At 37.5% G+C, this 12,719-nt stretch overlaps 1 protein-coding gene and 1 long non-coding RNA gene across 6 annotated transcripts in view; both read left to right on the forward strand.

The window, feature by feature from the left end:
- LOC135081056 (uncharacterized) overlaps positions 1-12,719 on the forward strand; it is a 239,828-nt gene that overhangs the window by 94,723 nt on the left and 132,386 nt on the right. The gene's annotated exons all lie outside the window — the stretch shown is intronic.
- The window catches only part of LOC135081064 (uncharacterized), a 211,926-nt gene continuing 202,724 nt past the window's right edge, over positions 3,518-12,719 (forward strand). The window contains exon 1 of the long non-coding RNA XR_010259117.1: positions 3,518-3,595. This is a non-coding gene — a long non-coding RNA (uncharacterized LOC135081064). The remainder of the gene's footprint in view (positions 3,596-12,719) is intronic.

Here is a 12,719-nt window from a genome sequence, read left to right on the forward strand (position 1 = left end):
AACTAAACATAGTTTGAGAGCTCAAAAAATATTCATTTTATTTTATAACAGCCGGAAGCGTGAAAATGTTTGTAAGTTTTGTATGTAATTTTCTTTTTGTAATTTCTCAAAATGTTATTTTATTTCATTATGATGACATAATTACGATTACCTGCGGTTTTACTTGGTATGTCAATAAAATATTTATCAAAGATCCTATTGTAGCGTACATAGATAAATAATAATATTTGATACTTGACACTTAGGCGGAGTTGCACCACCTAACTTTTACCGTAACTATAACGTTAACCGGTGTTTTTTGTAAAGAGTTTGATAGATTTTTGACGTTTGTCAAAGTTAAAGTAAGATGGTGCAGCAACCCAGCCTTAACCAATAATTTCAAAGCAAATTTTTAGTTAGCTCATTTGGTAAAACAGTAAGGAGGGAGAATCTCGTTTTGACAGCTCATAAAAAGTTATAAGGAAAACCAAACGCACGAACATTATGTCAAGGAAAACCAAACGCACTAACATTATGTCGTTTGGTTATCTTAAACATTTCTCATCGCATTTTATGTGGCCGACTGTAGTACCAACTAGTCCAGGGATGGCGAACCATTGCCACGTAGGACACGCCACCAATTACAAAATTAAATATGAAACAAAATATAATGAGTTCCGAATGAGGGCTGTCGTATTGCCCTCATCAGTTGGTGCCACTGTAGAGTAAGGTTCTGTCACTCGCTAGTGGCGCCACTTATACAATACCCCACATAGATACGAGTAGCATTAGGTGTTATTTGATGGCACATCTATGACTACATTAAAACATTTTTTAAGAAAAGTAGCTTGTTGATGCATGAAGGACGTAGCATACCAATCAACTCGGAAAGGGATCGTTAACGTATCAACTCGAGGCGGTCAGTATTCTTTGGACTTTGTATGAAACTCCATACTGCAACGCACACTTATCCGAACCGTAACGTAAACGCCTCGCCTCACGTTTGACAGCGCGCGAAAGGCGTTGACAGCTCGCGAATACGGTGTTGATCCCTTGCCGAGTTGATAAAGGTTCAAGTCCAAGATGGACTGCAGACCGCAGACTGCAACTGCAAACTGCAAACTTCTATGAAATATGCAACGCGTCAGCTGCAAGCCGCAGTAAGAAATCTCTCATAGAGATTTGCTGTTAGCGGTTGCAGTCTGCGGTCTGCAGTCCATCTTGGACTTGTACTTTAAGTCTGCTATGAGCTTAAAGGTACGCCATCCCTGCCCTAGATATTTCTCATTCCATTTATGTGGCGGACTGTACCAGCTAGTCTGTCGCCAAGGGTCCTAAGTCAATTATTTATGGTATAACTCCACTTAGAATACAATAGCATTGTTTAGCATTAGGGTTCTTATAAATATTTATTAAAACAATCTTTTATACTGTTTTGTTGCCGGAGGAAACCGCGTGCGTAAGCTGTTTGTTATGTAATATAATATTATTCCTATTGCCTGTTTTTTCTGTAGTTAAAAATAATTGTTAGCTGTTTAATTTAATGATTCATGGTGACAATACAATGTTATAGATAGAACTCAAGCCATGGGTGTGTAAAGACGACAGCACATCAAAATAATAATATAGTTTTCAATTGCAAAATCGACTACAACTTACTGAAATAATGCAAGTGCTTAGCTTAATAAAAGTCCCCGGTTTTGGAATTGTTATATTTAACCTGAGCGTGCTCATTTTCTACTCAAGTATGAATTTAAGCCTAGGTATATTCGTTCTTAAATTGTTGTTGATAGTTAATCAACTTTAGAGATTCGGCTTAAGTAATCCGAAATCAATTTAAGACACGAAAATAGGCTAACGCCCGTATTCACAAAAGATGCTTGCTTCAGTGAAGCAGCAAATCGAACGCACAGCGTTGAATAGAGCTCTGTGATTGGTTCATCTGTCACTCTATGCGTCCACGCGCACTGTGAGACCTCATAGTAATGTTTTGTGAATACGGGCGTAAGTTTTGCACTAAATAGAGAATGAGCATTCTCAAGCTTAAAATCTCAATTTAGAAACCGTAAAATACTGACATTCGATCGTCTAGATTAGGTTTGTACGTCGCTTAAAACAAACAGCAAAATAAAACCCATCGATGTCCAAAAGAATATTGGAAACACAACACCACTAGCAATTTTGATACCTTTCAAAAAGAGGTATATTGGAGATTCTTAGAATACCTATTGTATTGTAACCCTCTTCGGTGTGGGAGTCTACAAGCCATCTGTTGTTCAGTATCGCGTTTAGCCCTCGAAAGCTGGTAGGTTGACCAAGAATCTTGTCTTACGCGGACAAATGTGACTCTAGACGGCGGACTATAAAGTCTGCTTGTAGAAAAGCAGCCGAAACTTCAAGCTGTTGGTACTCACTAACAGTTCACACAATCACAGTTTAAATTTATTTAAATGGACAGATTTAATTAGTAACCGTTGGCATGCAATAAAACTGCACAGGAGCTGCAATTTAGCAGTCGTAGTGAAATTCGAATGTAGCCCGTCTGTCTAGTCTCTAGCTAGAGCCTTCAGTCTGACTCCAGCAATTGCTAGTATCTGTTCCTCGAGCTAGCATCATGTAATATATGAGAGAGAACATTAGAGCCTGCAACGCCAACCAATGATAGCGCCGCGTTCAATTGCAGTTGGCGCTAGTTTCATACATTAGTTGCAGTTGCGTTGCTATTGTACAATTAGCAACCAATTTCTAAAATCGTAATAATACCGCTCTAATAATGTTTAGGAGTAACCCCACCGACGACTAAGGTTAAAAATGTTATTATATAAAGAATTTTCCTGCCAATATTTCCTACAGACCTTTTCCAATTTCAGTCCACCAGCATGGTCACCCTACCCCCCGGTGTCACTTTCCACTCGACCGCTCACAGAACTCTTCGGGCACAATCGAAGCACTACAACGACGAATTGAATTTCCCGAGAAAAATTAAGGTCAAGTGTCCTCCGGAAATAACCCAGACCGGAAGCGGAAGGAGGCAAGTGTTGCGCTCAGAGTTTGAATTTTGAAAGTTCCAAATATTGAGTTTAAAATTTTAATATGTTGCGCCATTGTTTCATGATGAAGGTTTATTTTGGGTATGTTTTTTTTTGTAAGGAAAAAGTGGTAGTATCTTCTTATCTTTTATTTTAAAGTTTTGTTAATATCTTAGATCTAGTACAACGAATTTGCTACATAAGGTACCACAGTGTTGGTGTGATGTTACCTTTTGTATGTTTATATTCATTGTACCCATAATACCCATAGCACGCAAATACACAAGCTTTGCTTTTTGACTAGAATATACCGTGTCAAGTTTGCTATCAATACTAGGTAATACAAAATATGAAATATCTTTAGCCTCTTCGCATAACAGACTTTTTGTCGGCCGAAAGTTGGGCCGGACATACATGGAAGTGCGCACATTACACACAATTGGTATCGGCCGGTTCTTCATACAAATTTGAATCGGGGCCATCTATCAACAGTCAAAGTCAAGAAAAAAAGTCAAAATTTCTTTATTTGTTTAGACTAATAAATAGTTCTTACAAATCGTCATTTTGCTCTTAAGGAGCCTCTACATGTCTCATAATCTTTTTACCCTACCAGCGCTTCGAGACCAACATTTGGCAAGTGCTGAGAAGAAGCGCCGCAACAAACTCAGTCACCACTGTCTGCCGGTTAATATAGATAAATAGAAATAGTAGTAGTAGGTACATTCAATTCAGGAGCAGTTCACTGAATTTACCATGCATTCTTGTATCAGTCGACTAAGTCTGCAGGGAGTTTTAGATGAGTCTTTATTCTTTATTACAAAGTTCAGTTGCCATCATCATCATCATTTCATCGAGGTTAGGACGTCCACTGCTGAACATAGGCATGATTTCCACAATGGCCGGTTGGTGGCGACCAGCGTCTTTATAAGGTCGTCGGTCCAATTTGTGGGTGGACGTCCTACGCTGCGCTTTCCGGTACGTGGCCTCCACTCTAGAACCTTGCTGCCCCATCGGCCGTCAGTTCTGCGTACTATATGCCCTGCCCATTGCCACTTCAGCTTGCTAATCCGTCGGGCTATGTCAGCGACTTTAGTTCGTTTACGGATCTCCTCATTTCTGCGAACGAAATCTTATCTAAGTATTTTTGTAAACCGTTTTGAAGTTAAAAGCAAATTCTACAAAATCAACGTCTAGAAATCTTTCAAAATTTATGAACTAGTGAGATTTGTTGATTTTGAGGAAAAACTTTAGCGCCAACAATTTACTGAGGCAGTTTGAAAGCTCAAAGCTTTACAGAAGATGTTTATTCAGGTTTCTTCTTAGAAATAATACAATTGGATTCTTAATTCTGAACAAAGAAGAATTAAAAAGACTTCTTATTCATTTTACATTAGGCTAGGTACCTAGGTATTTCGTTTCGAGTAAAGATCCTTCCATCGATTTAATATTCTTTCACCACTTTTTATCAGTGTCAATTTTCTTGGGAAGTGTGGACAATGAAGGCGATTTCCCCGAAAGTAGGGAAATTTGTAATACGTTTTTAATTATTTTATAATTAACAAAAACAAAACGCATCATGTACTTAGTTTACTTATTTATTGAATTCAAAGTACCTACCTAATTACAATAAGATAAATCGACTTAAAAGTCTCGATTTCATAAAAAAGGAAGTGTATTTGTACGGCTAACAATTGGGAAAAAAAAATTCTTGTTACTGGTATCATTCCCGTATTTAATTTTTGAAAGCCAAATTCAAGCAAAATACGCGTCGAATCGTAGTACTTACTTATGAAATGTAACACTGGTCACTTTCTTTCGTTTTTCTGATGTATTTAGACACCCTTTCACAGCACAAACCGTCATAATTAATTAAAATTCGTCGGACGTGTTTACCAATTTTTCACTTTGACAGTTCATGTGACGTTTACGGGTGAGCCGTTCCGGCTCACTAAAAGCTGCCTCACCTTTCGTGCACTGACTATCTATCTTGGCTTTATTTTATCTAAGTCACCAACCGATAGGTTATCCCGATGTGTGGTAAAGCAAGCTTTTGGTACCTACATATACAGTGCCTTGAAAAGTGCCTACATTCTAGTCTCAGAATACAGAACAAACCAGAAGGAGTGTTCGATAACATTTCTACGCGGCAACTTGTGTCCAAAATACTTCCCCTCCCGCGCCCCTCTACCCCCTTTAGTGTTACTAGCGCCGTGTGACACCCCCATTTTTGGGGTAAAATTATGTAATTTTTTAAAGAGATGTTAAACAAGTAAAAAATAAGTAAGTGAAATAAGTACACACGGCCACAGTGTTAACTATCCATTTCCGTTTTTGCTCTCGCTCTCATCAAATGATGATTCTTTGCGATAGAACGAGACGACATGACTGGCCATAGGCATAGATAGTACCTACCTACCTATGAATTTAATTTTTACTCCGAAGTAACTAAGTGTAGATGATTATTTATTTCTATTAAATAGTGTAATATACTACATGTAGGTATAATATGTTATTTAAAAGTCAATTACAAAAGTCGAATATAAATTTTAGAATGCCAAGTAAAACAAAAAAGAAACTTAAGGTTCTTTATTATGTAAACATATCGACAACAAAACATTTGTTTACGGCGCAGTAGTGCTTTTAGTTTAACTTTTCTTGGAGTCAAAAACAGAATCCAAATCAAAAACATCACCAATACTTGAATTTGATTGCGAGGCAACTCTGGCTGTGTATCCTGAAAGAAAATCAGAGTAAGTATGTAAGCAATAATTAATTACTTAAAATTATTATTAAATAAACAAATATTGCTGCTGCTGATCTGTTGATACCAATGCCTTACTTTTGAATAAATGGGAAAGTATGAAATTCGATAGTAATTTATTATCTCCTCATTATTAGGGAGTAATATTATAAATTAATTCAATATATTAAAATCAAATCAAAATCAAAAATATTTATTCAGTTTAGACCACAAGTGGCACTTATAATTTAATTAATCAGGTTGTCATGTCATGGATGAAATTACACTAAAAACTAATTAAAACAAAAAGGATGGGGAAAATATTCCATTATTCTGTGGTAACGCTAACAAAATTAACGCGTGAATTTTTTATAGACAAATGTAATTCAATATAAAAAAGTAGGGTAAAATATTCCGTTGACCTGTGGCAACACTTACAAAATACAACCGTGATTTTTTTTGAAAATTATTATTTAATTAAAATGAATTGGAAATGTGCTACTTACGGATAAAACATGATCCCATGCACTTTCTTTGTAATTCCAGTAGCATTCTTACATGTTGGAACGGCACAAGACGGCATAATTTAATTATAAAGTGTCAATCTGACGGATATGTAAACAATGCGCGCGCCGGCCATTGACTAATTGCTCTAAAGTCAAATTAGTGCGATTTGGAGTAATTTATATGAATACACATTTACGCCCGTTGACGGTTTCTGGTTTGTTCCGTATTCTGAGATTCTAGTAAAGAATTCGAATTTTGGAGTACAAAGATTACCGCATTTTTGTAATACATCAAAGCACAGAAAGTAAGTCAATGGTGGGAATAAAGGCCTTCATCCCGGATCCCGTCGCGGCAATACGTCACGCGAGGGACGCGGGATTGAATGCAAATCGCCCCCGTGATCAGGATTACGGGGCTTCCCGCGTAGATGTCGAAAATTACCTGTTTACGTCGACGACGTGATCTTATTGGTGTAGGTATATTCATTTTAATTGGAAATTAAACCTTATTATAAGTTATCAGAAACAAATCTGACCATTTTTTCTGAGCTCCTCTTTGATATTTACGGAAATTGAACAGGATTGTTTCCTGGAAGATGTTAAAAAGTATGATTTTATCGTTCCACCAATGTTGGCACGTGACCGTATCACCAGTATTATAACGAATGATAAAGTTCGTTCGTTTCAGCCGAAAGACGTCCACTGCTGGACAAAGGCCTCCCCCAAGGTTTTCCACAAAGACCGGTCCTGCGCCGCCCGCATCCAGGCACCTCCCGCGACCTTCACCAGATCGTCGGTCCACGTAGTGGGAGGCCTGTCCACACTACGTTTTCCGGCTCGTTGTCATGGAATAATAAAGTAGGTACTCCTGTAATAAACAAAAGGCTGACGTAGCTAAGTTTCGCCATTTTAGCACCAGCCGATAATGTGTCGCTAAGTGGTACCGTAGGGCAAGATATATTTAGGACGTGGATGTGTGGTCTGAAAAGAGCCTTCATATTTCACAAAACACTGGAAAATTAGGTAAATAAACTGCCATACTTTTCCAATCTATGTAGAGTCGTTCACTTCTATTCACTACTATTATACATATACTCCTACTCCTAAATAACTGGACTATTCTCATCTCTCGTTCCCACCGCTGCAACTCCTGTGTAGCCAGGATCTACAGCTTGACCGCCAATAAAAACCCAACCAGTGAAGGTCAAGGTCAACTGTCATTGGACCCGTAACGAAATTAATCAGAAGAACATGGTCAATAGTTCGACGTTAAGGTTCCCTCCATTGCAAAGCTACTCCTAAATAGTAAAGAACCTTATATTATGGGACAAAGAATACATTATCTTAAGTATGTAACAAGCCGATCTATACAAACCAGTCGCCAACTAATAAGTTCCGACACCATAACCACCATACAATACAAGAAGCCTATTATTTCTTCTACGTCTACACATAACACTTATATTTTCGCTTAGCATCATGTATTTGAAATATATGGGTTGGTGCCAGCACATCGCAATAAAAAGGAGAATTATGAAGTTCGATACACTCGCTCCAAATACTAAAATGGGGCTTAGCAAAGCGTATTGGTATTTGGCACTTTTTGCTGCTCCTTCAGGCAATATTAAGCGAAGGAAAACGCCGAAGTTTGGCAATTCGAGAATCTTTTAGAGTTTATTGAAAAATCAGTTTAACTTGAGTATCAAATGGTGATCTGAGTTTTAGAATGAGTAACTTGGTATAGTGCGATAATTGAGTAGTCAAGGGCAGCATGAGAGGAGTAAAATTGACGTATAGACCCAATATACTGAACTGTCTTACCCGTGACATTGACAGCGGAGCGCCACCGTCAATATCGGATCGCTGGTTCCGATTTTTGCCCCCTGTCAATAAGTTTTGTGAGACATTTCAGTTTAGGTCATCTTTATGAGTATTATGACGTGACAAAGCATACAAATCTGAAGATCTGATGTCTCGCTGACATTTGACCGTCAAAACACCCTCCCGTGCCGCTCCCATACCTCAGGCACCCAGTTTCTAGTTCCAGTTAAGCGCGAGACCTATAGTTATTTGAGAAGAACGGCTCTTTATTAAGGCCGCTCTTCAAATGTGTTTTATATTTATAACACAGCAGCGACTTACATACATATTGGGTGTTTGTAAACATACTGTGAGCAGTTAAACGTCGCTTAAATTATGTATGAATGATGTGTAGCGGTGAATTTGAGTTTATCAAAACTAAGAGGGTAGATTTCGAACCCCACCGTGTGAACAACCAGATGGTATATGATAGTTCATACGCCATCTAAATATATTTCCAAGCAAACATAAATAAAAGTGGGGGCAGATTTTTCTGTTCGGTTTGGTTGGTGGTATGGTAGGGCTTGTTCTAAGTCCGCCTGGCTAGCTACCACCATCTTACCCTAACTCTGTGTGTGTTCCGGCAGTTACACCAAGTTAGGCCAAGAGCTTCCTCGTTGTGGATAAAAAAAATGTTACTAGGGTAGGTAGGTAGGTCTGTGTTATAATATAAAACGATACTCAAGTTGACTGTACTTGAGTCTTGCGTCAAATAATACGTGACACCCAAAGTAGCCAAAAAGTTGCACGTTTGTATTACAATAATTAAAATAGGTGTGTTGTTGTTGTGGCTGTCAACTTTTTGGGTGTCACGAACTAGGACGGTGACTGTACGAAACTACGCTTAAAACCCTAAAAACATGCCTGTATTTCATATAAACATCGAACATCAACCATTCACAGGTCTCAAGCTCTGCTTGAGTTTGAATCAAGTTTCGGGCCTTGTTTCTTAATAAGAATCTTGGTGTCAGATTCGACGAGATTTTCTTACTAAGTTAGTACCCGTCTGAAACTTAACTTTCCATTGAAATCGAAATCGTAGCTGAAAATTGGATTAATCTTAGTTTCGAATAAAGGAAAACCGATATTTTACCGTTACATTGAAATACGACGACTTAAACTATTGTAAATACCTATTGCTAGAGCCTTTTCCAACTGACTCAAGAGAGACTGAAAACTTTTCTAATAGTACCTAGTACTAATTAGTGAAATTCTATGAAACTTAGTGAAAAACCATATACTAAGGGCTGATTTTTCAATCGTCGGATAACTTTTAACTGAAGAATAGGTTTGGCACATTGATAGTTTTAATATGGAAAATATGTCAATGTTATTCTTCAGTTAAAAGGTAACTGACGATTAAAAAATCAGTCCTAAATTAGATGTGCAATAATGTAAGTCTCAAATATGTCGTAAATGCTCCAACTTCTGTATTAACGTCTTAGCCAACTTCCAGCATTTTCCCCGAAACTTTTCTGCCACTAAAACAAACCTTACAAGTTGATAACAAAGCTGTATATCGATTGGTGAAAATTAACATCGCACCGTCCGGGAACCAAACGTCGCGGCGATATATCACTGGGGGGCGCATGCAAATGTCCTGGGTGACAGGGACTTTCCATTTTAAACCTTACGTGCATGCTAAGTTGGTAGCACATCAGATTATACAATTATACAGTTGAAATAGCGTCTATTACAAGTGCATAACATACCTAAGTTATTAGTTTAATGTGTTGTAAATGTTGTAATCAAGAAAACTGACGGTTTTGCTCGTACATATCAAAATCAAAAATGTTTTATTCGTTAACAAACCAACTTTTACACAAATTGTGGTGACATGCCTAGTAAGTAAAAGTATACCTGTATCAGGTAGTCACCGCCCATTCAGACAGTGCTAGTTTTGGGTAAGTTTAACAAACAAAATATAATTAGATTACTAACTTGTAAGTAGAAGGTAAAGAAAAAAATATAGGTAATGTGTATGTGTTATGTTGTATTATAATATCCTTCGTATTGTGCAAAGTCTGTCTGACAAAGTTGACTGGGTTTCTTCCGCCACTTCTTAGCTCCAGCCCATATGTTGTCCCGAAGTGGTGGTAGGGCAAGCTATATTTGGACGTGTGTATGCCTGAATGTCTGAATAAACTACATAGGTATTTGACTTGATTAGTGGATTGTGCAATTACTGTCACTGAAACATTTTATCGCCTTAAAACAACCGGGATCTCTATACCAAATCTCATCACAATATGTTCCGTAGTTTTTGGATGAAAGATTAAGTAAAACCATCCATCTGTCCCATCCATTCTCACAAAGATTCACATTTATAATCTTAAGTAGGATCATCATAGGATGACCATTTACTACACGAATATTACGTTCCCACGCTACGATGATGGGTGACCATTTACTACACGAATATTACGTTCCCAATAACCGATCTATTCCCCCCTCTCGTTCCCACCGCTGCAACTCCTGTGCAGCCAGGCTCTACAGCTTGACCGCCAATAAAAACCCAACCAGTCAAGGCCAAGTTGGTCCCGGGGGAAAGTTAAACTGTCATTGGACCCGCAACGAAATTAATCAAAATAACAAAGGAGGAGTTCGAAGTTAAGGTTCGACTTTCCTCCAGTGCAAAGCCGATGACAGGTGACAAAACAAAGGTTTAAAACCTTTAAGAAAAGTTATTCACCACGGTAATATCAAAAACAGATGAAGAAGGAAATGCAGTTGCCTTTGAATAATTTAAGTCTGCTGGAAGATTATGCATGAAATGCTGACGTTGACTTGAATTTAAGTGAGCCGTAAAAGATAGTGCAGTTTGCATTAATGGAGTGCATGCATATAATTAATTTAATATTTGCCACATAGCACCAAACTAAGTAGATCTAAGTAAGGAAGTTTTTTTTTTTAATTAAATTAAAAATACTCCGATATTTTATACGATGATACAGAAACCATCGTGTACTTGGGACTACTTATTACTTGGGCGATTTATTTAAGTTACGGAACCCCGATAGCTAGAATGTTAGTAGTTTAGTTAGTAGTAGTTAATAGCCCCTTTAATCCTTTCACATCCATGACTACTCTGGACCTTTTCGTATTTTTGCAAATTCGGATTAAACATAGTGCAAAATTGCTTTAAGAGTAAACTTGATCCTGTATGTATAAAGTATTAAAAGTAATTTATTTTCTTCAAAAAGCACTTATTACAGGCTCAGTGATATTTTACAAGTACAAGAAATGGACCAATGCTATGAAGAGAAGTGCAAGAAACTCAGTCACTATCAATCTATTGGTATCCCATAAGAACAAGTGCAAGAAACTCATCATAATCATCATCATCATCTCAGCCATAGAACGTCCACAGCTGAACATAGGCCTCCCCCAATGCTTTCCATGTTGCCCGGTTGGTAGCGGCCTGCAAGAAACTCAGTCATTTTTTTTTATCCACAACGAGGAAGCTCTTGGCCTGTAGCTCACCTGATGGTAAGTGACGATCAGGCCGAAGGTGGAAGCACGGAGGAACTGGCTATCTTACCTCTAACTGCCGGAACACAATAATGCTGTTAACATTGTGGTTATAATCATTATCAATCATCTATTGGCACCAGCGATATATCTTCAGTAAACCAGCAGCTTTAACCACCAGCTCAGCCACCGAGCATGCACTCCATCACATTACCCGCATGTACCGCGGTTATAAGACCATAAACTGCCCACCAAAGCATTATCCGACTATTATAGTCTATCAAAGAGGACACAGAGCAAACAGAACGGCCAATGTGGTGTAACGGTGATTTAGATGGTTCGATGGGGGTATTTATCGATAAGGTACGGCACAACGCGAACGGAGTAAATATACAGGATGGAATTTTGTAATGCCACCTGGAGGGAAAGTACTGAAAATACTGTAGATAGAAAATTTTACTCAAAAGAAACATTCCTTTATTTTTGAAAAGAAAGAGAACTGCATTCAAAAATTTCTCGAAAATTTTTGAAAATTCACCACCATACCATACAATTTTCTGTAAATAATTAAAATAATTTAAGATTTTATGGTTTTCCTTTCATTTGATTTATCAAATTTGTTAGAGAGATTTCATCCTTATACTTAACCCTAACGATCTATGCAATAAAAATACAGGGTGTAATTTTTTACAGATTTTAGTTGGTTCGATTCCCGGGCGTACCAAGCAATTTATTAGAAATCTTTGAATGCAGTTTTATTTCTTTTTTAAAATAAAGGAATGTTTTCTTTCAGTAAAATGTTCTATCTACAGTATTAAGAGTACTTTCCCTCCAGGTGGCATTACAAAATTCCACCCTGTATTATACAGTACCTACTTTGATTTTCTGGGTTTTTCACCAACTCGATTTGAACAAATGTGTGTACAATCCAGTGTCCCTCGAGTTTATTTATTTATTGAAAAAGATACACCAACCATTAATGTAATTGAGAAAGATTAAGTTGGTGAAAACATTTTTGTAAAGACAACCTTAATAAAGTGACTAAAAAAGTTTATTCTTTGTAATTAGTATTTTTTAAGTGTGACGTTTTGTAAGTAAATAAAGTAACTTTTGAGTTGAATGAAACTTTAAGTT

This window comes from Ostrinia nubilalis, chromosome 19 (genome assembly GCF_963855985.1).
Source record: "Ostrinia nubilalis chromosome 19, ilOstNubi1.1, whole genome shotgun sequence".
Classification (NCBI taxonomy): Eukaryota; Metazoa; Arthropoda; class Insecta; order Lepidoptera; family Crambidae; genus Ostrinia; species Ostrinia nubilalis.